We start from the raw sequence: 26,549 nt of genomic DNA, 5'->3' as shown, positions 1-26,549 counted from the left end.
AGGAGGATTAACTAAATTTGTGATGGCTGTAATTAGGACAATGTCGTTGGAGGATGTCGATGTGGGGTTACACAGGTGGGCTATTTCCTGTGAGGTGTTAAGAGTTGCGTGATTCCTAGTAAAGGTCCTCTGAAGAACTTTATTTCCTATCCAAAATAAAGTACGTACTACAATGTGAGCTGGGATTGCTGGAAGAAGATGGTGTAGCGGTCAGGAGGTCGAGTGTGTGTTTGGAGATGATAATTCGAGTTATGTTATGCAAAGTTTAACAAGATATTGCAAGGAATCTGGCGAAGTGGCGGTGCAAAATAATGGTAACTGAGGAGAAGGAGTCATTGTGATTTATGGATGTAATTGCGGCTTAGAGCTAAGTGGGGCAGCCTATCATCTACGTTAGCAGCATCGGGTTATCGGTACATTTAGATTTGTTATGACTAAGGAAAGAAAACATCAAGGGTAATTCGGGAAAAGTACTTGATGTATATGTGATACATTTCATCTTATCGATTCATGTTCAGATGTTGGGATGACTCAAAATTTATGCTTCTTGTGGATGTGATGTGCAAGGAAAAAGAATTCGTTCGGTTGCTTCTTTGGAAGTGTTCACGTGCTAGCAGAGCACTAGTGTTTAGTTGTATATTGGGGACCAGGTCAGAGTGGGTGACTCTCGATAATGGTTCTAGTGGATTCAAGAATTAAAGGGCAGTGTCTAAGGATTTTTAGGTCCATTGTGTGGTTAAGGATTGAGTTTTCCTGTGGATTATGAAAGAGACTTGGAGTGTTTCTATGTTAGCATCGGGGGTTTACATTGCAACATTAGAGAGGTGAAAGGAAACAACTTTGGTTCGTAGAAGATCTTTCAGAACGGGTGCATCAGTTTGAGATACGATTGAGTGCATGAGGAGGGTATGCGGTGGTTGATGGGTGTTGAGGCGATGTGGTCTCGTAATTTGCGGTCACTCGGAATTAGTGTTGTTTGAGGTTCGTTACGTGTTTGAATAGAACTATTATTTCAAGGAAAGTCAAGAGTAAATTTGAAGAAGTCGAGTCAGCTAGTAATGGATCGAATCAACATAGTTATGGAAATGATCAGTTCCTTCGGTGTGTTAAGTTATACATGTGATTTGTGGCTGTACATGTGGGCTTGACAGCCACCGTAATTTCGTTGATTTGGAGGTATTTGATTCTGATGGCCTTGTTATGTGTAAATGGATCCCATAGGAGTTATACGGTTTAGACTACGACTTGAAGTTTGCATTTTCTGCAGTTATGGGAATTTGGTTGCATGTTGCAATTGTTCTTCTGAAATGAGTTGGATGAAAGGGGTCCTAGCCAATAAAGTGTTTGTTCTATTGGTGGTTTAGGGATTATGATGAAATTCTTGTACTCTCGTGTAGCGGTAGGATAGGTGCAGTGAGCGGTATGGAAATTGAAAGTTCAGGATCAAGGTTACGGTTCGGTATTGATAAGAATTTCACGAGCTCGGAGGAACGGGGGAGGATTTCAGATGTTTAGAGTGTGCCGGCACTATTTTTGGGCAGCTTGAGGGTGGTCTATTTTGTGGTAGAAGTGTTGGGTATTGAAATGCGGATGCTTGACTAGTACCATATAAATAACATGGTCGATGGCCATGGATGTTCAGATTTCGCTACCTGGTGCGGAAGGTTGTGGGAGTATATTTCACGGGAAGATCGTTTAAGTGTGACATGTTAGTCATTTGATTGCTAGAGATTGAAACCCTATATGGAGGTTCTGGTACTATCGCTAATTGGTGAGTTTATGCCTGAAAGTCCCTCTATTCCTCTGGTTGTGTACTATGGGAATTTGTTCCGATTGGACGACTGCTCGTGTATGTCATGAATAAGGTCATTGTGGATCCTTGAATGGTCATTGGCCCAATATGGGATGATCGTAATTGGCTTGAGGTTCGTTTCTAGGTCTAATGTGAATGTGTGCTCTACATCAAGTTAGATGTGTTCATTCAGCATAGCATTGCTTATAGTGGAGTCTTCGGGCGTTGGATGTTATACCCGTCGTCACCTATTCTATGTAGTACTCTATTATGCCATGTGGGCTGTGAGACGGCTTGATTATTCACACATGTGTTGTGATCCCGTGCAGCTTGTGGTGTTATATGAGCAAGATGGTTCTCGAGATGTAGGTCATTTATTGCACCTTAGTCGTGCTTGAGTTTTGTAGCGCTTGGCGCTATTCGTCTCCCCAGGGATGTATTTATTCACTTAGCGTGCTTGTGGTCGATATTCGGGCAATTCATGGGTTTGAGCATTATGGCTTGATGGGTATATACCTATTGGTTTTCATGTGTGGATCGGGTGGCACGCCGCCACAAGTATCATATTCGGATCGATTTGCACGCCGTAACGGTATCATGTGTGGATCAAGTTGCACGCCGCAACAGTGACATGTTGACTAAGCTTCCTTATACTTATTTTGTGTGCCTTGTTTCTCATCTTTGAGATAGGTTCATAGCATTTGTTTGGCCGTTTTACTCGTTACGTGGGCTGGGTAGTTCTTTGCCAGAGTTCGTTCTTTCTTCTGCGTCATATTCAAGTTGTAGCACGTTGGCGCATTGATGGCGACATATGAGATTTTAGACAGTGTGTGAGTTGGCTTATGGCCCGAGCAGCTTGTACTGGGTGAGACGAGGTTATTGGACCTGAAATCGATGCAATCGGATTTATGTAAGGTATATTAAAGAGAAAATATCACCATTCAATTCAGAATGAGGTAATGGTTCTTGTCAAGCGGAGAGACTCCATGATTTATTGATTTGGCAGGTGGTTATGAGCTTCTACGTTTCGCTTTCAATGTTGCAGTATCGCGAGGGTTGGATCAGGGCTTATGCACGTTATGAGGTATAATACGGGCATCCGTTTAGTGAATTTGCAGCTTCTGCGGTTGGAGGATGTTATTATAGGCATACAAATTACGCAGTGCATTGTATGATTTCAGCATGGGTGCATGATCATATTTGGTACAACGGGTTGAGATAGATATGGTGTTCGTATCTTAGAATCAAGTCTCCTAAAGAATTCCGGATGTTGGAATTTGGCTCTAAGGCTTGTAGGCTAAGGTAGCAGGAAGGATTTTCAGTCGGGCTCGAGCTAATGTGCTCACATGGGTTGTAGAGGCACGGGTAGGTGCACGAGGTGTTAAACAATGATTTCAAAATCAACTATGAGCACCCACTAGAAACCCCCAAAATCGGTGTCACAAGTGCATGAGCATCTACCAGAATATACAATTCTACTACAACACTTGTGTAAAATAGAAAATATACACAATACAATAAATGGATGGGATGAGGACTCTATGTGCTGCGGATCATAACATAAAGAGCAGCTCACCACAAAGTCTCCTTAGCAACTATGCCTATGTGCCCAGATGACCACCAAAAGTACCTGTCTCAGTACCTGTACAATTAGTGCAGAAGTGTAGTATATGTACATAAATCAACACGTACCTAGTAAGTATCTAGCCTAACCCCGAAGAAGTAGTGTCGGGGGGTCGATATCGACACTTACTAGTGGTCCAATAAATCAAATACATAAAAGTAGACAGGTAAGAAACATGGCAAGTAGAACGGTGAAAACACATATAGGTACACTCTACGATCCTCAACTGAAGAGTAAACACCAAGTCCTCAAATAGCGGATACTTCCTCAAATGTAATACATAATTGTCAACATCAAATAAAATGTCACATCTCGAGTTAGAAAGACTCATAAGAACGATGACTCCTTATAAAATATGTCGCATGATTCTGCTGAGGTGAATGATCCGATCCCATAAGAGTAATGGCATGATTTCCTGCCATGCGTACGACCCGATGCCATAATAATAATGTACACTGTCGATGTCGTTCGGATCGAACCATGTTTGCATCTCAAATATATTGCCGAGATGAACATATCAATCCTATAATGGTACTGTTGAGGCATTCAACCCGATCCAATAGGAATAGTTAAAATTGATGGGTCACTGGTCCACTCACGAATATATGTGTGAGTTGTGAAATTCAAGAAAATTTCGGACAAATAGGTACGATGCACGATAAATCCGTAAAAGAAATATAAGTTCCACAACTAACCAAGTAGCTCGTCAACTATTTAAGATAGCAAGGTTCGATACTTGATAACGCCAAACTATGCCTTATAAAAAGACACACGAACGTAGCAAATATAGTCTGAGTAATTTTGCCCAGAGTCGAACCACAGAGAATTAACCTATCAATTACTTTTTTCGGACTTACTAAATTCACAGAATCAATTTCTCCAAACTTTGTGATTCACAATTGATGATATACCTAACAACTAAACTGAAAATAAATAACAGCTGAAAATTAACTAAGCTTGATTTGTATATAATTGGAATAAGGTCTAAGGTAATGGTTTCCCCCGTTGTTGATTTCCTTGCTAGAATATGTTTTATAACTGAGACTTAGTTGTCTCCATCAATCATGAACGCTCCAGCTATCATAAATCATTCTCAAGCAATTATGATAATTTACTAGATGCACTTTCTCAAGTTACGCTAGCTAGATTCGCATTACGGTTCACTTAGATTGCACCCGAGTTATCGTTATCTCTAATCCAACCTCTAAACCCTCGGTTATGACTCTCGTCTATACTCCGGGAGTGATGTTGTTCATACAATTACCTAAATATGCACTCTCTCTCAAGCAGATACATACTAAATAAGGACGGATAATTGAGGGCCCTTTCAATTAACCACAATCAAAACGTAGATGAACAAATAGAGATTAACAGCCAATTCAAAACTATATTAATATAACAACAAAGTCATCCCCAACGGGTTTCACCAAAACCTTAGATTAAAGTATTTAGCTACTCATAACAAAGTAAGAGAAAAGTACTACTAAATTATTCATAATGGAAGAATTGCAAGAAAATAAAAGAGATAAAGAACTATAATGTTTTTGGGTGATCTCTCACACTTGTTTGTCCTCCAAAAGTAATCTAAAAATAAGCCTCCTTTCTCTTGGGCGAGCTTATACAGCTTATAAGGGTTTTACAAAAGTTTCCCCGAATTGACACTTTGGTCCCCACATTTTTAGGTTCGTGAACAGTTAACCGCGGCCGCGGCGTGGACCGCGGTGAACACTGCCCAGTCTATTTTTTTGTGTTTTGTCTCAGCGCTCTGCTCCGCGGTCCACTGCGGTCGCGGTGGACTTTTGTCCAGTCATTTTCTTTTGCTCCTTTGTGTTCGGGTACTTCTTGAGTGGGTGTTTTCTTCACATTATTGCCTCCAAACACTTCATGTTGCTTCCTCCCATATAATATCCCCTGCGAAGCCAAATAACACTATTTAAAGTATTTTGTTGGCAATTTACCTTACAAAACAACAACAAAGCATGGGAAATTAAGGTGTAAATATCAACTATATAGCCAACTATCAACACCACACACTTAAATTATTGCTAGTCCTCGAGCAATTCACCACACTCCATCAAAAATTCCTTCCCTACGCTTTTCCCTCAACGACTCACACCATGAAAATTTTACAAAAGTTACACCTAGTAGTGAGCAAACTTTACCTCAAGAACCAAATCTTTCGTACCACGTAACATTCACACTTACTCAAACCTCTCTTATACAAGATTCAAGACGTACCTTTCCCTTGTGAATCACATGCCCTCACATCACACGAGAGAGTAGTTCCATATATAATGATAGTGATAACAACTAGGAACTGAAATAGATAGAATTCGCTCACTCTTAAAAAGAACATTCACATGCCACAAAGATGCACCATAGGCTTGCCCATAGTGTAGTACTCGACTAATCGAGCCCCACTCAGTCTAAGATCAATAGGACTTTATTTGGTTGTAATGTAGGCTAAGGGACGGGTAGGATATATTTGGATATAGTGACTAACCTCCCTAAGCACTTTTAATACAATTATATTGAACTTCAAGATCATCGTTTTGTAAGCCAACACTCCACCACATTTATTTAAACATCCCTATATATTAGGTGCAATTTGTACAAGCTACCACTTATTAATCACTACACAATATATTACAATTATTATTTTTTTTTGTGGTGCTTCTCTTTTTATGCTTCACATTCTGCACCTTTTCTCTATTTCCATGGTTCCACTTCAAAAACCAAACCACCACCCCACACTTTTGTTTTTGCATATTTTCAATACCATTCTAGTGCTTAGTGAGAGGAAAGTTGGTTCAAACAACAGGCTATTCAAACAATTGGGTAAGGTTCACATTGTGGTTGCCAAAGAAACATGCTTATAGGCTCAACGGGGTTAACTAAGATGTAATGCATTCAGGTGGGTTTACTTTATATGTCTGGCTCAACAAAGAAATGCCTATATCACTTCTAAAACTGAATGAAGCTACTATTTCGTTTTGCAAACATACCGGGCAAGTTCTAGGCATCAAATGTACAGCATGGAATACAGTAACACTCACACACACATGGCACATGACTCACTCCGGATTAGTTTATCAAGACATTCTCTTTTTGGTGTTCAAGTTAGGTACAAACATACAATTTTTACGGCACTTAACAAGATTCAACCCTTGAAGCTAAGCGCTACACTCTAGCGTCTATCGTGTTCAGGTGTAAACATGCTAAGGGTTTTTTTTTCGTTTTTTTTCCGCTCGTAGCCCATTTCTCCTAACCTACAACTAAAAAAAGAACAAAAACAAAAACTACCTATACCCGGTTCAAGTTAAACCCTTGGAAAAGAACCGTGGCCCAAAGAAAAACCAAGGGGGAGTTACTACACTACCTAAAAAATACAAATTAAAAAAATAATCGTTTTGGTATTTTCTCTAGACTAACTTCCCTCAAGAAAATTGTCTAAAGGATCCGTCATTAGGAAGAGTCTCTATATTCCATTTTTTTTCTCGACTTAGTCCCTCAAGAACCCCACCGAAAGAGATGCATCGTCGGGATTAGTCACTATTTTAACTTTCCTAATGAGCTGTTACTCTATCACCAAAGCAATCAGCGCACAACAAAACAAAGAACATCAAACAGTTAATTTATATACAAGTACAAACATACAACGAAGTACAAACATACAACGAAGTCTCCCCCACCACACACTTAAAACGAAGACATGTCCCCATGTCTTAACAATATAAATAGCAATGAGGTAAAGGAACTTCCCTGAAGGATCACTCTTGATCGGAAACTGTTTCTGGGTTCACGTTGCAGGCGCGACCCAGAGCTCTCAACCAGCCCCTGAATTTCTTTTCCGACTTCACCTGTCGGTCAGCCACTGCATCAATACGGGTACCCAAGTCAGCGACGGAGGTCCGCAACCTGGTCATGTTTTTCTCCAAAGCTGCCATGCGAGTGCTTCGGCGTGGCTGTGATGGTCCTTCCTCGTCCCCTCTCGGAGGAGCTGTGATCTCAGCAGCCCCAGCATCATCATCAGACTCATCAGCAGAGTCATCACTATCTGGCACCGGTTCTCTTCCCTCGAGTCCAATTTTCTTTGCCCGGAAAGGAGCCTTCAGAGGTAATTTCCCATCAACTCAAAGGTTTCCAGGGACATTAGCATGGCAGCACAGTCGGGTGACTAGCGAAGGGAAGTAGTGGCCCTTGATTAGCTCAGGCGATCTAATGAACATTTCATCTTGGAGGACTCGGGCGACATAAAACCCTTGGTGAGTCATAAAGCAGTAGATCATAGCGGCCCGTGGCCCATTCACATCAGTGTTATTGCTGGATGGTAGCAGACGGGTGTTGATGACAGTGAGCCAACACTTTGCCTCCCAAGTAAGAGACTGTGAGTGCAGAGTCGTCGGCTGTGCTACCCATTTGGGCATTCTGCCAGGTATACAGATTACCTCCTAGATTGTGTCCCAGTCAACCCTCGGGCGATGAGACATCATGCAATGATCGTCACCCGTGAATGCTGGGAGGCGATACGCTCTGCGGATGACCTCTATAGAAGCATTAACCGGGGTGTTGCGCACAGTCACAACCCCATTCTCGTTTTCTGGCAAGTTTGTATAAAACTCTCTCACTAGCTGAATATTGGCTTCCTCTGGAACCTCATAGAAGATGTCCAGCTGACACCTCCTTAACTCATTAAACATATTTGGGCACTCCTTCACCAATGCTGTCCGATCGATATAGACCTCATGGAGCAACTTCTTTGCAGCTTTCTGATTGTACCTTGTCTCCGCTGATTGAGATATGAATCGAGTGCTATCGAACTGAGTTGCACTGGCTTGGCCCCTAGCTCGTGAGGAGCCTCCTGGACTAATAGCAGAGGACCCGGTGTTTTGTCTCTTACGAGATGAACTCATAGTGCCTGTCAAAACAGAGAAACACTTATTAGGACGGGCCCAAAATGTGTGACTATGGGTGGTTACTCAGACTTCACCACAACCATGTCACAACATTGCCTTATATCTCCATTGAGGCAATTTCCCAAACACATTGTGGGCAAGGCAATTATCTTCATATACATGGCCCATGGGAATCAAGAAAACATCCCCTATTCAAATATCCACTACACTCACACACCCCACACTTGCTACAAACAATCACCCACCAACAACACCCTTTCAACATTCAATACACAGCCCCTTCACCAACATATGCCAACACAAACGAAATTACACTAGAAAATAAGAAGAAAAAGCTAAAAAAAAATCCTATCAACAATGCTACATTATAACAAAAGTGAACTAGCATAACAACAACACATATAGAAAGAAAAGAGAAGGAGGGGTCGGAACTCATACCTTAGGGGAAGAAGGTGAGGGGTCTTGTGAGGGAAGAAGGAGAAGAGGAGAGTATGTAGGGGAGAGTTAGGGTTTAGAGAGAGAGGGAGTTTGGGGATTTTGGGGAAGGGGAATTTGTTTTGGGTGAAGGGGGGGGGGTTTAGTTTATGTTAAAATTAAAAGAAGAAGAAAAGAAAAAGGAAGAAAATGGAAAACAATTTAAAAAAATAAAAAAATAATACAATACCTGGTACCCCCCGCGGTCGACCGCGGTCCACCGCGGCCGCGGAGGGATTTACAATACCTGGGCAATTTTCACCGCGGTTCACCGCGGTCGCGGTGGATTTTTTTCCGCCTGAGGCAGTGTTGTCCGCGGTCCTCACCGCGGTCCTGGCCGCGGTCGCGGGGCTGGCAACATTTTGTTTTGTTTTGTTTTATTTTGTTTTTATACATGAAGTTACATACTACAATTTACAACACATTCGTGGGTTGCCTCCCACGCAGCGCCTGATTTAACGTCGCGGCACAACGCAAGTATTGGATCATCACTCCTCATTCATGTACTGGGGTTCTTTCAAATTGATCACCACTGTATCCCCTTTTTCTTCAGCTATTCCAAGGTAATGTTTCAACCTTTGCCTATTTACTGAGAACTTGTTTGTCCCATCTTCTGGTTCGATCTCAACAGCTCCACTTGCGAACATTTGCACCACTCTAAATGGTCTTGACCAACGGGACTTTAACTTACCCGGAAACAATCTCAACCTTAAATTATATAGTAATACCTTGTCACCGGGTTTGAAATCTCTGTCCACAATGTGTTTGTCATGCAGCTTCTTCATTCTTTCCTTGTAGAGCCGCATGATTTCAAAGGCTTGATATCTGAATTCTTCCAGCTCATGCAACTCTGTCAATCGATTTTGTCCAGCTGCATCGGGATCCATGTTCAATTGCTTTAGTGCTCACCAAGCTCGATGTTCTAGATCCACAATCAGGTGACAGGCCTTCCCAAATACCAACTTGTATGGTGACATACCTATTGGAGTTTTGAATGCAGTCCTATAGGCCCAGAGTGCATCGTCAAGCTTCTTTGCCCAATCAGTGCGTGTGGCATTCACAGTCTTGGTTAGTACACTCTTTATCTCTCTGTTGGACACTTCAACTTGCCCACTGGTTTGTGGATGGTAAGGGGTAGCCACCTTGTGGCGTACATCATATTTTGCAAGCAATTTCTTGAAGGCTCTATTACAGAAGTGAGTGCCTCCGTCACTGATGATCGCTCTAGGTGTCCCAAATCGAGTGAATATGTTCTTTTTCAGAAATCCTACCACCACTCTTGCATCATTAGTGGGCAACGCTACAGCCTCTACCCATTTAGACACGTAATCCACAGCAACAAGTATGTACTTATTGCCAAATGAGCTGACGAAGGGACCCATGAAGTCAATCCCCCAAACATCAAACACCTCTACCTCTTGAATCGGGTTCATAGGCATCTCATGGCGACAGGAAATGTTCCCGGTCCGCTGACATTCATTGCAACCCTTTACCCAGAGGTGCGCATCTCTAAACACAGTTGGCCAAAAGAATCCGGCCTCTAGCACTTTCGCAGCTGTCCTGACCCCTCCAAAATGTCCTCCATATGCTGATGCGTGACAAGCCTGCAAAACCAAAGATTGTTCTATCTCGGGGACACACCTCCGGATAATATTATCAACACATATTCTAAACAAATAGGGCTCGTCCCAATAATACATGCGGCAATCATGATAAAACTTTTTCTTTTGGACAGATGAAAGGTCATAGGGAACTATACCGAATGCCAGGTAGTTTGCAAAATCTGCATACCATGGCGCATCCACAAGACTAGCTGCGAGCAGCTGCTCGTCTGGAAAGGTTTCCAGAATCTCTTCGACCTCGACTGATTTATCAGCTCCTCCAAGTCGCGATAGATGATCCACGACTTGATTTTCTTTGCCCTTACGGTCACGAATTTTGAGGTCAAATTCTTGCAACAGCAGCACCCAAAAATGGAGTCCAACAGAAGAAATGAGATAAAATGAGCCAAGACCAGATTTGTTAACTTATACACTACCCAGTCGCATTTCATCGCAATCACGGAAGACCCATCGCGATCGCGGAATCCAAATTCACAGCTGCCTAGATTCCTCCATTGCGATCACGGACATCCCCACGTGATCGTGAATCACCATCTTATAGACCTACTCATTTGTGAAGGCCCACCTACGTTTACGATGACCAAGAGCCTCCCCATCCATAAGACCTTCTCTGCGTTGCGGTTACCCTCCGCGTTCGCGAAGAGCAATCTGCCCAGCTCCTACTCCTTGCAATTGTGGCCTGTCTGTCGCGTTTGCGTATAACAAAATCCCCCTGGCCCCTTGTTCCTTCTCCGTGATCATGATTACCCTATCTCGATTGTGAAGCACAAAATAGCAGCCCACAAATTCTTTCTTCACGATTACGTACATCCATTCGCGATCGCGAAGCACAACACCAGCAACAACAAAACGCCTCAACTTGGTCCGAATTCACCCCTAATCACACTTGAGGCCCCCGTTGCCTGTCTAATCATACTAACCAGTCCTAAAAGCATATCCAAACTTATCCAAAGTCCCGAAACACCTTGGATAACATAAAAACCATGAATCGATGATCAAAATTCTTTTATCTTTCAAAGTTTCAATCTTTACTAAACGCGTGCGAATCAGTCTTAGACATACCGGATCACAATCAAACTTCACACACAAGTTCCAATCAATAAAATAAACCTATCCAAGGTCCTGGAACACCGCTCGAAGTTCTATAACACCAATGCACACTCTAAGTCAAACTTAGTAAACTTCAAAACCTTCAAAATGCAATCTTCCGATAGTAAGCGTCGAATAACTCCAGACCATCTGTTACTCAACACGAACATAGGGCCAATTCCAAAATTACCTTATGAATCTGTAGGAACCTTCAAATCCCAATTCTAAGGTTGTTTTTTCAAAAGTCAAAACTTGGTCAACTCTTCCAACTTAAAGCTTTCGAATTGAGAATTATTTTTCCAAATTAATTCTGAACTTCTCAAAATCAAAACCAACTACACGTGAAAGTTATAATACATATAATGAAACTACTCAAGGTTTGAAACAGTCGAATGACATGCTAGAGATCGAAATGATCGATCGGGTCATTACAAGCCATATCTATTCTACAGTACCGTACTGCTCCAATTGGTTGAAGGAGAGGTTGCAGGAGTTATTGGATAAGGCATTCGTTAGACCAAGTATTTCTCCTTGGGGTGTGTTTGTGTTGTTTGTGAAGAAGAAGGATGGTTCCATGAGGATGTGTCTTGATTATAGTAAGTTGAACAAGGTCACTATCAAGAACAAGTATCTATTGCACGTATTGCTAATTTGTTTGATCAGCTTCTGGGTGACAGGGTGTTCCCAAAAATTGATTTGAGATCGGGTTATCCCCAGTTGAAGAGTAGGGATTCTTACATCCCCTAGATGGCTTTCAAGAGTTGTTATGGACATTATTAGTTTTTGTGATGTACTTTGGTTTGACTTATGCTCCAATGGATTCATGCATTTGATGAATAGTGTGTTCCATCCTTATTTGGATTCCTTTGTCATTGTATTCATTGATGATATCTTGATGTATTCCCGTAGTAGTTAGGAGCACGATCCTTTGAGGATTGTGCTTCAGATTCTGAAAGAGAATAAGTTGTATGATAAGTTCTCTAAGTCCAAGTTTTGGTTGGATTTGGTAGAATTCTTGGGTTAGGTGGTGTCTAGTGATGGTATTAAGGTTTATCCGGTAAAGATTGAGGCAGTTTAGAGTTGGACTGGACCTTCTATAGCTACAGAGGTCAGGTGTTTGTTGGGTTTGAAAGGCTACTATCCTTGCTTCATAGAGGGGTTTTCATATATTGAAACTTCATTGGCCAAGTTGACTAAAAAAGGTGTCCCTTTTAGATGGTCTAACGAGTGTGAGAAGAGCTTTCAGAAGTTCAAGACTGCGTTGACTACAAATTCAGTTTTGGTATTGCCCTCAGGATCATGGATGTATGCTGTCTATTGTGATGCCTGATGCATGGGCCTTGGTTGTGTGTTGATGCAGGATAATAGGGTGATTGACTATACGTAGCCACAAATGAATCCCTATGATAAGTATTATCTTTTTCATGATTTGGAGTTAGTTGTTATTGTGCATGTGCTTAATATTTGGAGGCATTACTTGTATTGCGCGTCATGTGAGGTTTACACTGGTCATCAGAGTCGTCAACATTTTTTCAAGTAGAGGATTTGAATTTTAGGCAACGGAGGTGGTTGGAGTTGTTGTAGGATTATAGTATTACTATCTTATATCATCCAGATAAGGCGAATGTGGTAGAGGATTCCTTGACTAGAAAGGTATAGAGTAAGAGAGTTTGGCATTTTTTCCTGTTGTGGAGAGGCCTTTGGCCATGAATGTTCAGGCTTTGGCCAAGAGATTAGTAAGTTGGATGTTTCTGAGCCTAGAAGAGTTCTTGCTTGTGTTATGGCACAGTCGTCCTTGTTTGAGCGCTTTAAAGCTTGCTAGTATGATGGTCCCCATTTGCTTGTCCTTAAGGACACAATGTTGTGAGGTGGTACCAAGGAGGTGGTCAATTTTGATGAGGGTGTATTGCAACTTCAGGGTTGGATTTGTGTTCCTAATGTGGATGGTTTGAGGGGGTTAAATCTTGAGGAGGCTCATAGTTCACGGTATTCTATTAATCTAGGTGCTACAAAGATGTCTCGCGATGTTTGAATTGTTAGTAGGTCAATTATGAGCATCAGAATCTCGACTATATGCTTCAGAAGATAGATATACCAGAGTGGAAGTAGGAGCACATTACTATGGACTTTATGGTAGGATTACCACGGACCCCGAGGAATTTTGATGAAATTTGGGTCATTGTGGAGAGGTTGGCCAATTCTGCGCATTTTATTCCGGTCATGACTTCTTGAACTTTAGAAAAGTTGGCTCAGATCTACATAAGAGAGGTTGTCCGTTTGCATAGTGTGTTTGTTTCTATCATTTTGGATTGGGGCACCCAGTTTACATTGCACTTTTGGAGAGCTGTTTAGCGAGAGTTAGGCACGCAGGTAGAGCTTAGCATTGCATTTTATGTACAGACGGATGGGCAGTCCAAGCGGACCATTTAGATCCTTGAGGATATGTTGAGAGAGTGTGTTATTGATTTTGGGGCCATTGGTATCAATTTCTACCATTGGCGGAGCTTGCTTACAACACCACCTACTAGTCCAGTATTCAGATGGCTTTGTATGACACCATATATGGGAGTTGGTGTCTTTCTTTGGTTGGTTGGTTTGAGTCTTGCGATTCTAGGTTGTTGGGTATAGATTTGGTTTGTGATGCTTTAGAGAAGGTGAAGTTGATACAGGAGCGGCTTTGTACATCACATTCCAGACAGAAAAGTTATGCTAAGAGGAAGGTTCGTGATGTTTCTTCATAGAGGGCGAATAGTTTCTTCTTAGAGTTTTGTATATGAAGAGTATAGTGAGATTTTTTAAGAAGGGAAAGTTGAGCCTCGATATATTGGCCAATTTGACGTTTTAGAGAGAGTTGTTTAGGTGGCTTATAGAAATGCTTTTCCACCCAACTTGATGGGAGTTCATTCAGTATTTCATGTTTTCATGCTTCAGAAGTATTATGAGGACAATTCATATATGTTAGATTTTAGTTCAGTGTAGTTGGATGAGAATCTAGCTTATGAAGAAAAGTCGGTGCCATCTTGGGTAGGGATGTACGAACGTTGAGGTCAAAAGAGATTGCATCAGTAAAAGTTCAGAGAGAGGTCAATCAGTTGAGGAAGCAATGCAGGAGACCGAGCATTAAATGCGGGGCAAGATATTATTATCTTTTTTGCATTCTAGGAATGATTCAAAACCCGTTCAAGGATGAAGTTTGTTTAAGAGGGGAGAATGCAATGGCCCGGCCAGTCATTTTGTGTATTGGATCCCCGTTTCCCTGTTTAATGCTTCCCGTATGCTTGTTTCATATTTTGTGACTTGCGGGGATGGTTCGTTTTGTATTGGAAAGGCTTGGGAAGTAATTGGAACACTTAGTTCCATCTTTGGAAGCTTAATAGTTAACCAAGGTTTGACTTATGAGTAAACGACCTCAGATCGGTGATTTGTTGGTTTCAATAGGTTTATATGGTGAATTTGGACATGTGCATATGTTCGAATATGGTTTTGGATGCTCCAAGGAGATTTTGACTCTACTTGTCGAAAGTTAGAAATTTGAAGACTTGGGGGGTTCTTAAGTTTGATCGGTAGTTGACTTTTTGGCTAATTAACTGTGATTATGGTTTTGAGACCTTCAATAGGTCCTATTGGTTGATATGAACTTGTGTGTAAAGTTTCCAAAATGTCTAAATGTGATGCGGATGCATTCAACATAGTTAGAATGTTTGAAAGTTAAGTGATAAATTTGATATTCGATTCTTGGTTTTGTTGTTGTTGTTGATGTTTCGAGTCTTTGGACAAGTTTGCAGGAAGTATATAGAATTATAGGAATGATTAGATGGGGTCCCAAAGGGGCTTGGGTGTGACTCGGGGTGGTTTAGGACCATTATCGTGAGTTTTGCAACTGTTGATGTGTTGGTGTGAAGTAGTGCCTCGCGAACGCAAGGTATTCTCGATGAAGGACAAGGATTTTGGTAGGCTAGGCTTTGTGCATTGCATTAGCGGATTGGTTGTCGCGATTGTGTAGTGTTGTGAAGCTGGTCTTCATGTTCGCATGAGAGTTCGCATTCATGAAGAGGAGAAGCAAGCTAGGGGAATTTAGCATTGTTGCTCGTTATTCACAAAGGAATGAGGGGCTGTTGGCTTTTGCGATTGCATGGGTACTTCCACGATTGCGTAGGAAGAATGTCACTTCAGTAGATTTTTGTTCTTCGCGATCATGGAGCTGAGGCTCACGAAGTGTATAACTAGGCAGTGCTTTTATGGGGTCATTTCGGCATTTTTGCCCATTCTCTCGTATTTTTAAACCTAGACTTGGAGAGGGGTAATTTTTCAAGTAGATTTTCATACAAGGCTGGAGGGTAAGTGATTTCTACTCATTTTTATAAATTTCAAGAATTTACATGGATTTATAACCCATAAAACAAGGAATGAAGGTGTAGAAATTGGGGTTTTTGGTATGAACTTAAGAGAGTGACTTTGGGGAATTTGATAAAGATAGTCGAACTCACTTTGGAATCTAATCATATATTTGAATCATAGGGTCATGAGTAAACTATATGATCAATTTTGAATTCCAGGCCCGAGGCCTGAGGTTAACATTTTGTTGACTTTTGATTTGGGTTAAAGATTGTGAACCCTTTTGTTATGGAATCAATTCCTAAAGCTTGTATTGATTCATTTAAGTAGTATTTGTCTATATTCGAGTTGTTTAGAGGTGAATTTGAAAGGAAAAGTAGTTTTGGATGGTTAAAGGTGTTCTCGGGTGGAGGTAAGTCTCTTGTCTATCCTTGTAAGAGGGAATTCTCTCCATTGGTGACCTATTTGCTACATTTTACTTGATTTAGGTGCCACATATATGCGACATGATGTTACAACCCATATTTTTGTACATAAAAGTTTGTCGTAAGCAAACTAATGTAAGAAAAAAAATGAGATCATCTTTGGAAGTATATAAAGTAAGTTATCATGTTACCTCGGAGGTCACAAATATTGAAGATCATGAACAACAAGTACAAAGAGGGTTGGAAGGTTCAGAAGCTAAGGAATTGAAGAAAATAAAGTTTCGTCAAAAGTCGACATGTTGGGAATGTTATAACCCGTACCTTTGGGGTGAGACTAGGGTTCTTAAAAAGATAAGGAGGTTATGTTATGAGTTATGCTAGTCGTATGATAATCGTGTGTTATGTTTTGAAGTCAAGCGAGTTGTGGAACAAAAGTCGATGAAAGTCATCACAAGTTACGTTCATAAGTTTTACTAAAAATTTGGGTCAAATGTAACTGCAATTTTCTCCCAATATACTAAAAGTTATAAGGTGTTCCACACATCAAATTGAATATCTACGAGTCTAATTTCTAGCGCACTAAACTGCTTTTCAATTCGACATCGGAGTAGAGAGATATGAGCATTTTTGCGAGGCTGCGTAGGCTGCTAGGTGCTAAGTAGGTGTGTCACCTACTTGCTTAGATGAGAGTCCAAAAAGAGGATATTTCGGGTCGGACCAAGAGCCCATTTAAGGTCTTATATCCTGCAATTGAACACTCATAATATACCACAATTAACCAGACCTAAACCTCTGCAAACATCCTCCAAAAAATTTCCCACAAACCCTAATTGATTTTCTCTCCCTTTCATGTTCTAATTGGAGGTAAAACCTAGTGTTTGAAGAACCAAGATAAGAGCTGAGTTATCCAAAAAATAATATAAGTTTTCTGCTCTCTTCCATCCATTTTTTCTGCTGTAACTGCATGGTAAGTCGTTCTATATTTGTAAGAACTCACGGGACGGTGATCGGAAGCCGTGAGTTCGAGTTATTCACTTGTAGCGAACTATTTTGTGTGGCTGTTGGGCTGCATGTTTTACTAGTGTTTTGTGGAGTTTTGGAGAAGGAATGGTGTGGAGAAACACCACATAAATTCAGGGTGGTGGGCTGCTCGTTCGTCGTAACATTTTTGGGCTGTTTGACACTACTACGGTGGTCGTTTTATGTATAAAGAGATTGGGGTGTGATGGGTTGTTTTGTAGTATTTTGTGTGTATATAAGGTTGAAAAATGATGTATATATGTTGTTATTGTTGTGTTCTTGTGTTTTTGGTGTTATTAATTTGGAGGAAGTAAGGATTATAGGGGAGATGCTGCCCGTTCTAATACACAATAAACTTGTCGTTCGTTGTGCGATAGTTGTACCTTTCATAACATAATGATAGTATTATTATCGTTGTTGTAGATTAAGGTGCGAAAAGGCGAGTTCAACTTGGTGATTGGAAAGATTGTGATAAGGTATGTTAAGACTAAGCCCTTCCTTCATTTTGGCATGATCTCGTAACTACATGTGTTTGATGACGAGGCATAAAGAGAAGTTCGTACTCTCAAGTTTATATACATTATCCTAGTCTCATATGTTATTGTATTCTCCCTTATCGGGGCTTTATATTCAATTGAGTATTGTCTTCTTTAGTAGAGAGAGCAGAGGGTCTATATATATACACACAATATTATAGTATTTTCACCACCATCGAGCTATAATTAGTGGGAAGGCCCCTTCAACCTATGATCAGATGGTAAGTTATATACCGAGCCTACTATGGCTGAGTGCCTATGAGCGAGCCCAAAATGGCCGAGATACAGAGCCTAGTATGGTCGAGCGCCTATGAGCAATCCTACTACGGTAGAGCAGTTACATGTTCCGAGCCTTAAGGGCCGAGCATTTATTTTACTTACTATATTGAGAGAGTTGAGTCAGTATCACCAGGTAAGTATATCTCCAGACATCTTTGACTCCCAGTTACTTTCAGTATTATATTATCAGTTTAGTTTCAACTTTCAGTTATTTTATTGCCTTACATACTTGGTACATTATTTCGTACTGACGTCCCTTTTCTAGGGATGCTGCTGTCACGCCCCAAACTCTGGGAGCGCGACCGGTGCTCAACCGAGTGGACCCGGTCGAGCAAGCCTGTTTGACACTTTCTACCCAATTCGCTTACGATCAAGAGAAGGCACGTTTCCATTAGGTATACAGTAGAAGGATCATCATATATGCATAAACATTACTAATTCATTTCATTTTACTACATCATTGCTAAGTTCCAAAATTTATTCATTTTATGATTCAGTAGGACAAGAGTCCAGAATACAACATAATCCATTGACCTTTCTAATACCCATATACTACCTACATAGTGTCTATGAAGCCTCAAAATAGATAAAAAAGAGTACTACAAAAGAGTTGGCCCCGAAATGAAATGAAGCTCACCAAGACTACTGGGAGGAGGATGTACCGCTAATGATGATCAACACTGTCTGCTATAGAACCACCTGCATCCATTTAAGATGCAGCGCCCCCGGCAAAAGGGACGTTAGTACCGTTGAATGGTACTATTATGTATAACTAAACACCATCTCATTAGAATGAACAATAAAACAAGAAGGAAATAATTAGAAAAAAAAATCATTAATAGCCTTAAACAACACCACAACATCAAATTGAGAATCACATAAGCTTTCAAGTAAATTTCCATAGCTTTAGGTTGGGACATCATTAATACTGATACACCATCATCCACAATACCACCACATTCCTATGCAGAGTCCGATCACGACCCGATCAGCTAGGTCGTCTCATCTGAGACATCAACCATAATCACAATTTCATTCTCAAATTCCAGTTTCAAGTTCCATCATAATTACCACCACGTGTGCGACATGGTGTCCGATCATGGCCCGATCGGCTAGGTCGTCTTGCCCGAGACACAACCATTTCCTATCAATCATCTCATTTCATGCTTCTTTCACGTTTTTAGTTCATCGACACTAGTGGCCACATTTGTTATATCATACTTGGCACTTGGCCGCATTTCATGATTCAAGTTCTTTTCCACATTTCCACATTATTATCATGTCAACAGCAACAAGGCTTTTCATTCAAGACTTGATTACACACGTGAGCAAATTAAAGACTAAGGAACATAGAGGCTTTTCACACCATTGACATAACGATCTTTATTCAAATTTTACTTGAAGTCTAGGCATTTGTAGCACACATTCCATATTTTTTAACACATCTTCAAATGATAAGATAACATGATGAAAGCAATGGGACACACATATTGCACATATATCTTTCAACGGAAGTACATTTCGGAATAGTAATTTCTACAATGATCAATTTGGGACTTACACCGATTTCATGAACACCAAGGGGTTCAATTCTAAGAAGAGGGGGTTTTAGCCATACATGCCTCAATAGAGCTTCCTTAATTCCTACTATATTCCGTAACTCTTAGCAACTTCAATCTATTTTAGGAATATAACAAGTTGAATAAAAAATTAGAAAGATGATCATGATTCTAGCTCATTTGAGCACATTAACAAACACTAGGTGTGCATTATGTTTTTAAGACCCCTTTTGTGAAAGATTCCATCATCCCACACCCTATTCTTTATCATTTTTAGCTCACAATCCTCCTACACTCTTTCATCACACATGCATGCAAGATAACAACTCCCTTTCCCAAGGATAGTTTTGCTAATTACCCATTTTTAAAAGAAATTTCGAAAATAAGAGCTAGGGCATAGATTTTTACCTTCAAGGTGAAGATTTAGTAAACTTCGCTTGACAATCTTCAGGGTTTTAAGCGAGAATTGAGGAGTGACTTGATGAAGAGCACTCTCTCACTCTAGGGATCTTTCTCTCACTCTAAAATATCAGAAATATGCTCAAAATGAACTATGGAATATGTTTTAATGACATAGGATCGGGTTGAAAAATTAGAAAGTAGGAGCCCCGATACACATCTGCGGTCACATACCTGTTCAGTCTGCCCCGATAATGGACCTCAGGGAGTGGGATTTTTTTGGTTCAGTTTGCGATCGATCTGCAGTCCGCATACCTGTTCTGCGGTCGCATAATCTGCCGCAGAACACCCCTCCGAGAATTTGTGATGGGTTATGCCGTCTGCAGAATGATTATGCGATCGCACAATAGACCGCATATTTAGTCCAAAAATTAGCTCAAATCTCTGCTTCACTCGGCGGCAGATCTGCGGTTCGCAGATCAGTTCTACGGTCGTAGAATTGGCTGGGCAAAATGCCCTGAACTTCCAAAATTTTTCTTCAGCTCACCAACACACTTCTCATTCCAAAAAGTGCGTACCGCGGCGAGCTTGCTCGCCGCGAAGAATCTCTACTATTTTAACACATGCCTAACTCGGCACCACGAAATTCAGGGTTTTTAGGTATAATTTTATGAGGACTTATATTCTCCCCCACTTAAGATCATTCGTCCTCGAATGAGGGTTAAAGTTCATCACTAGTACCCACTGCAACTCAATGTCCCCGCTACACATCGACAGTCCCGAATTTTGACTAACTCCCAAAATTTCCGAAAATTTTGCTAGAGTTTCCTTTGTAACTCGGCCTATCCACCTATCAGAGAATCCCAGAAACACATCCTAACAACATGAGTGTGATCCAATGACGTAATATGACACCAAAACAATACAAACCACGACCTCATAAGCAACATATAATAAAAAAGGAACACCTTTACATTAACTGATCAAGTGATACAAATTCATATGCGACAATTTCATAAAAGGTTTACATAGCTATTCAAACAAGTGAGGATACTTCTTCTTCATCTCTTCCTCGGCCTCCCAGGTAGTCTCTTGAACTTGCTGGTTTCGCCATAACACTTTCACGGAGGCAATTTCTTTATTTCTCAACTTTCAGACATGCCTAGCAAGAATGGCAACTGGAACATATTCATATGATAGTTTTTCATAGCTTCAATAGTCTCAACTGGAACGATCAGCAACAGATCCCCGATTATATTCTTCAGTATAGACACAAGAAATACCGCTGCACTAATGACATCTCAGGTGGTAGCTCAAGCTTGTACACCACCTGACCAATCCTTTGAATGATTCTATACGGCCCGACATACCTCGGACTTCATTTCCCTCTCTTCCAAACCGCATTATACCCTTCATGGGGGAAACCTTCAAGAATACCCAATCATCTTCTTTGAATTCCGAATCTCTGCGATGAACATCCGAATAGGACTTTTGACGACTCTGAGCCATTTTCAACCGCTCCTTAATAATCTTATCCTTTTCCATAGCTTGATGCACTAGGTCGGTTCTATCAACTCAGCTTCCCCAATCTTGAACCACCCAATGAGAGATCTACATCTCCTACCACATAACTCCTCGAATGGTGCCATCTAAATACTAGCATGATAGCTGTTGTTGTAGGCAAATTCTATGAGTGCCAAATGATCATCCTAGCTACCTTTGAAGTCGAGAACGCAAGCACGCAACATATCCTTCAGCGTCTGAATAGTCTGTTTGCCTGCCCGTCATTCTGTGGATGAAAGGCTGTACTAAGATTCACCTAGGTACCCAAACCTTGCTGAAATTTCTTCCAAAAGTTAGCTGTGAACTGTACTCCTCGATCCGAAATGATAGAAACTGGAATGCATGCAACCTGACTATTTCCTTGATATACAACTGAGCATACTGTTCCGCTGTGTCGGTAGATTTAATTGGCAAGAAGTGTGCTGATTTCGTGAGTCGATCCACAATCACCCAAATTGAGTCAAATTTGCGCGGAGTGGGTAATCCTACCATAAAGTCCATATTAATCATTTCCCACTTCCACATTGGAATTTCTATGTTCTGTGCCAACCCACTGGGCCTTTGATGCTCGGACTTCACTTGCTGACAGTTTGGACATTTTTCCACAAAGTACGCCACATTCCTCTCCATTTCATTCCACCAATAGACTTCCTTGAGATCATGATACATTTTTGTAGAAACTAGGTGTACGAAATACCTAGAAGTGTGAGCTTCAGCCATAATTCTTTCCCAAAGACCATCTACATTTGGAACACATAGTCGCCCTTGGTACGGTAGTGTACCATCATCTAGGCTAAGAGAAAAAGCTGTGGTCTTATGTTTATGAAGTCCCTTCTTTAATTGTACCAGCATTGGATCATTGTACTGCTTTTCTTTGACCTCCACCACAAGCAATGATTCAACCCTATTCTACACAATTAGCCCACCTTCACTAGAGTCAGCAAGACGAACTCCCAAACTAGCTAACCAATGAATCTCCCTAGCCAACGACCTTTGATACTCTTCCAAGTGAGCCAAACTTCCCATAGATTTCCGGCAAAGAGCATCCACCACAACATTAGCCTTCCCCGGATGATATAAAATATCGATGTCGTAATCCTTGAACAACTCAAGCCATCTTCTCTGCCTCAAATTCAATTCCTTCTGCTTGAAAATATATTGAAGGCTCTTATGGTCCATGAATACATCCACATGGACCCCATACAAATAATGAGGCCAAATCTTCAATGCGAATACCACCGCCGCAAGTTCAAGTCATGTGTTGGATAGTTCTTTTCATGATTCTTAAGTTGTCTAGAAGCATAAGCTATAACCTTGCCATGTTGCACCAATACACACCCAAGCCCGATCCTGGAAGCATCGCAATATACCACAAACCCATCTATACCCTCTAGCAGGGTCAACACCGATGTCGTAGTCAATCTTGATTTCAACTCCTAGAAGCTCCTTTCACAAGCATTGGACCATTGGAACTTAACCGCTTTCTGCGTCAATTTAGTCAACGGAGAGGCAAGATTAGAGTCCCCCACCACAAACTTCCTGTAATACCCTGCTAAGCCAAAGAAACTGCGAATCTCTATTGGAGTTGTAGGTCTAGGCCAGTTCCTCATTGCTGCATTCTTTTGAGGATCAACCCTAATTCCTTCTCTGGAGACGACATGACCCAAGAATGTAATAGATTCAAGCCAAAATTCAAATTTGGAAAACTTCGCATATAATTGGTGTTGATGAAGAGTCTGCAGAATTGCCCTGAGATGGTCGGCATGGTCCTCTCGGCTTCGTGAATATACAAGAATATCTGCAACGAAAACTATCACAAAGGAGTCATGAAAAGGCTTGAAGACTTGATTCATAAGATCCATGAAAGCCACCGGGGCATTTGTTAGCCCAAAAGACATCACCAGAAATTCAAAGTGCCCATACCGGGTCCTGAAAGCTGTTTTAGGAATATCTTGCTCCTTGATCTTCAACTGGTGATATCCGGACCGTAAATCAATTTTGGAGAAGTACCTAGCACCTTGCAATTGATCAAACAAATCATCTATCCTAGGTAGTGGGTACTTATTTTTGATTGTGACCTTATTGAGCTACCGATAGTCAATACACATTCGTAGCAATCCATCTTTCTTTCATACAAAGAGAACCGGTGCACTCCAAGGCGACACACTTGGTCAGATAAAACCCTTTTCTAACAAATCCTTCAATTGTTCCTTTAGCTCCTTCAATTCTGCTGGTGCCATCAGGTAAGGTGGAATAGATATAGGCTGTGTGCCTGACATCACATCGATCCCAAAATCAATCTCCCTATCTGGCGGAATCCCAGGGAGCTCATCAAGAAAGACCTCTGGAAATCCATTCACAACTAGCACAGACTCGAGTGTAGGTGCCTCAGCATCAGTGTCTGTAACCCAGACCAAATGGTAGATACACCCCTTATTTATCATTTTCGTGGCCTTAAGGTAAGAAATAAACCTGCCTTTTGGCACCACATTATCACCCTTCCACTCAACAACTGGCTCATTAGGGAATTCAAGCCTCATAGTTTCTAGTTCGGCAATCGAGCTTGGCAAAACATGAATAAAGCCAATCCATCCCGATTATTACATCAAATCAACTATCCCCAATTCAATGAGATCGACCATGGTATCCCGACCATGTACCATGACAACACAATCTCTATAAACCCGCGCGGCCATAATTGACTCACCAACCGGAGTAGATACAGGAACAACTCATAAAATTGTTCCGGTTATATCCCAAATTCCATAGCAACATAGGGAGTGGCGTAGGAAAAAAGTGGAACCGGGATCAATAAGGGCATACATATCATAAGATTGGATAGTTAGTATACGTATGACAACATTTGGAGAAACCTCCGCACTCTGGCAACCACTCATAGCATAGAAACGGCTGGGTCCTCCCGAACTCTATGCATCATCCCTAGCTGCACCACGCCCTACGGGTGCTGGAGTGCCTCGAGCTGCAGAGGGTGCTGAAGATATCGCAGGTGCTGAACTGGATCGCTGTGTTGTGCCCCTCCCGGCACCCTGGTGGGATGAACGACACTCTCTCTAGATATGGCCCCTCAATCCGCACCCGTAGCATATGGGTAAGTCCATATAGCAAATCCCCAAGTGCATATTCCCACACCTGGGGCATGGGGGCCTCCGCTGCTGCTGAGGTCTCCCTCCTGATCGACTCTGCTGGTGGGGTTCCCTGTTGCCCTGACTGGGCCTGAAATAACTCCACTGCTGCTGTTGTTAGGCCCTGATGGCGGTGCACTGGCTGAAGACTGAGCAAAAGACTAGATGGCCTTGATGACCCTCCCCTAAAAGCTGATTTTCCCCCACCAAATAACTCCCCGAAGTTGCCCGCGGACCGGGCCTTGCTGCTACCCTCTCGCTCCATCCTATTCTTCAACTTACAATTCTCTGTAGCTTGAGTAAATTCTACCATCTTCCCATAGTTTATATTAGAATTTAGGGCATCCATAGAAGCCTCATTAATAACCAAAGAACGAAGGACTTGAACTAACCGGTGCACCCTGGCCTACATAGTGAGCAACATATGAATAACATACTTGGACATGCAAGCAAACTCCAAGTGGTACTCGCACACACTTCTGCTACCTTGCTTTAGTTTCTCAAACATAGCTGCACGGGCTGCCTTTGTCTCAGCAGGTAGGAAATGATCCATGAAGGTGTCAGCAAACTCACTCCACCTCGCAGGGGAGTCCTCTCACAACTAAAACCATGAATAGGCCACCCCTTTCAGGCGGTAGGAGGCCAACTCCACTACCTTTGCTCAGTTGCACACATAATTCCGAGAGTCTTGTGCATCTCATCAATAAAATCCCGGGGGTCCTCCTCGGGATTAGCACCTGTGAACACTGGAGGATCTAACTAGAGGAACCTGTTTACCCTAGAACTGGCAGAATCCTCTTGATGGCTAGAAGAAGTATGGGCAACATTGGATCTCACCATTTGGCATAATAGTCTTTATTCAAATTTGACTTGAAGTCTAGGCATTTGTAGCACATATTCCATATTTTTAACACTTCTTCAAATGATAAGATAACATGATGAAAGCATTGGACACACATATTGCACATATATCTTTCAGCGGAAGTACATTTCAGAATAGTAATTTCTACAATGATCAATTTGGGACTTACACCGATTTCATGAACACCAAGGGGTTCAATTCTAAGAAGAGGGGTTTTTATCCATACATGCCTCAATAGAGCTTCCTTAATTCCTACTATATTCTGGAACTCTTAGCAACTTCAATCTATTTTAGGAATATAACAAGTTGAATAAAAAATTAGAAAGATGATCATGATTCTAGCTCATTTGAGCACATTAACAAACACTAAGTGTGCATTATGTTTCTAAGACCCCTTTTGTGAAAGATTCCATCATCCCACACCCCATTATTTACCATTTTTGGCTCACAATCCTCCTACACTCTTTCATCACACATGCATGAAAGATAACAACTCCCTTTCCCAAGGATAGTTTTGCTAATTTACAAATTTTAGAAGAAATTTTGCAATTAAGAGCTAGGGCATAGATTCTTACCTTTAAGGTGAAGACTTAGTAAACTTCACTTAATAATCATCAAGGTTTTAAGAAAGAATTGAGGAGTAACTTGATGAAGATAGCTCTCTCACTCTAGGGCTCTTTCTCTCACTCTAAAGCATCAGAGATATGCTCAAAATGAACTATGGCATATGTTTTAACGACATATGATCGAGTTTAAAAATTGGAAATTAGGAGCCCCGACATATAACTGCGATTGCGTATGCGACCTCATAACGCTTCTGCGGTCCATAGAATGGGCCGCATAATGGCCCTCAAGGACTCAGAGTTTTTGGCTTCAGTCTCCGACTGGTCTGCGGTTGGAAGACCTGTTCT

This window comes from Nicotiana attenuata, chromosome 7, assembly GCF_001879085.1.
Source record: "Nicotiana attenuata strain UT chromosome 7, NIATTr2, whole genome shotgun sequence".
Taxonomy (NCBI): Eukaryota; Viridiplantae; Streptophyta; class Magnoliopsida; order Solanales; family Solanaceae; genus Nicotiana; species Nicotiana attenuata.
The sequence above is the reverse complement of the archived record's forward strand: the minus strand, read 5'-3'. Positions refer to the sequence as shown.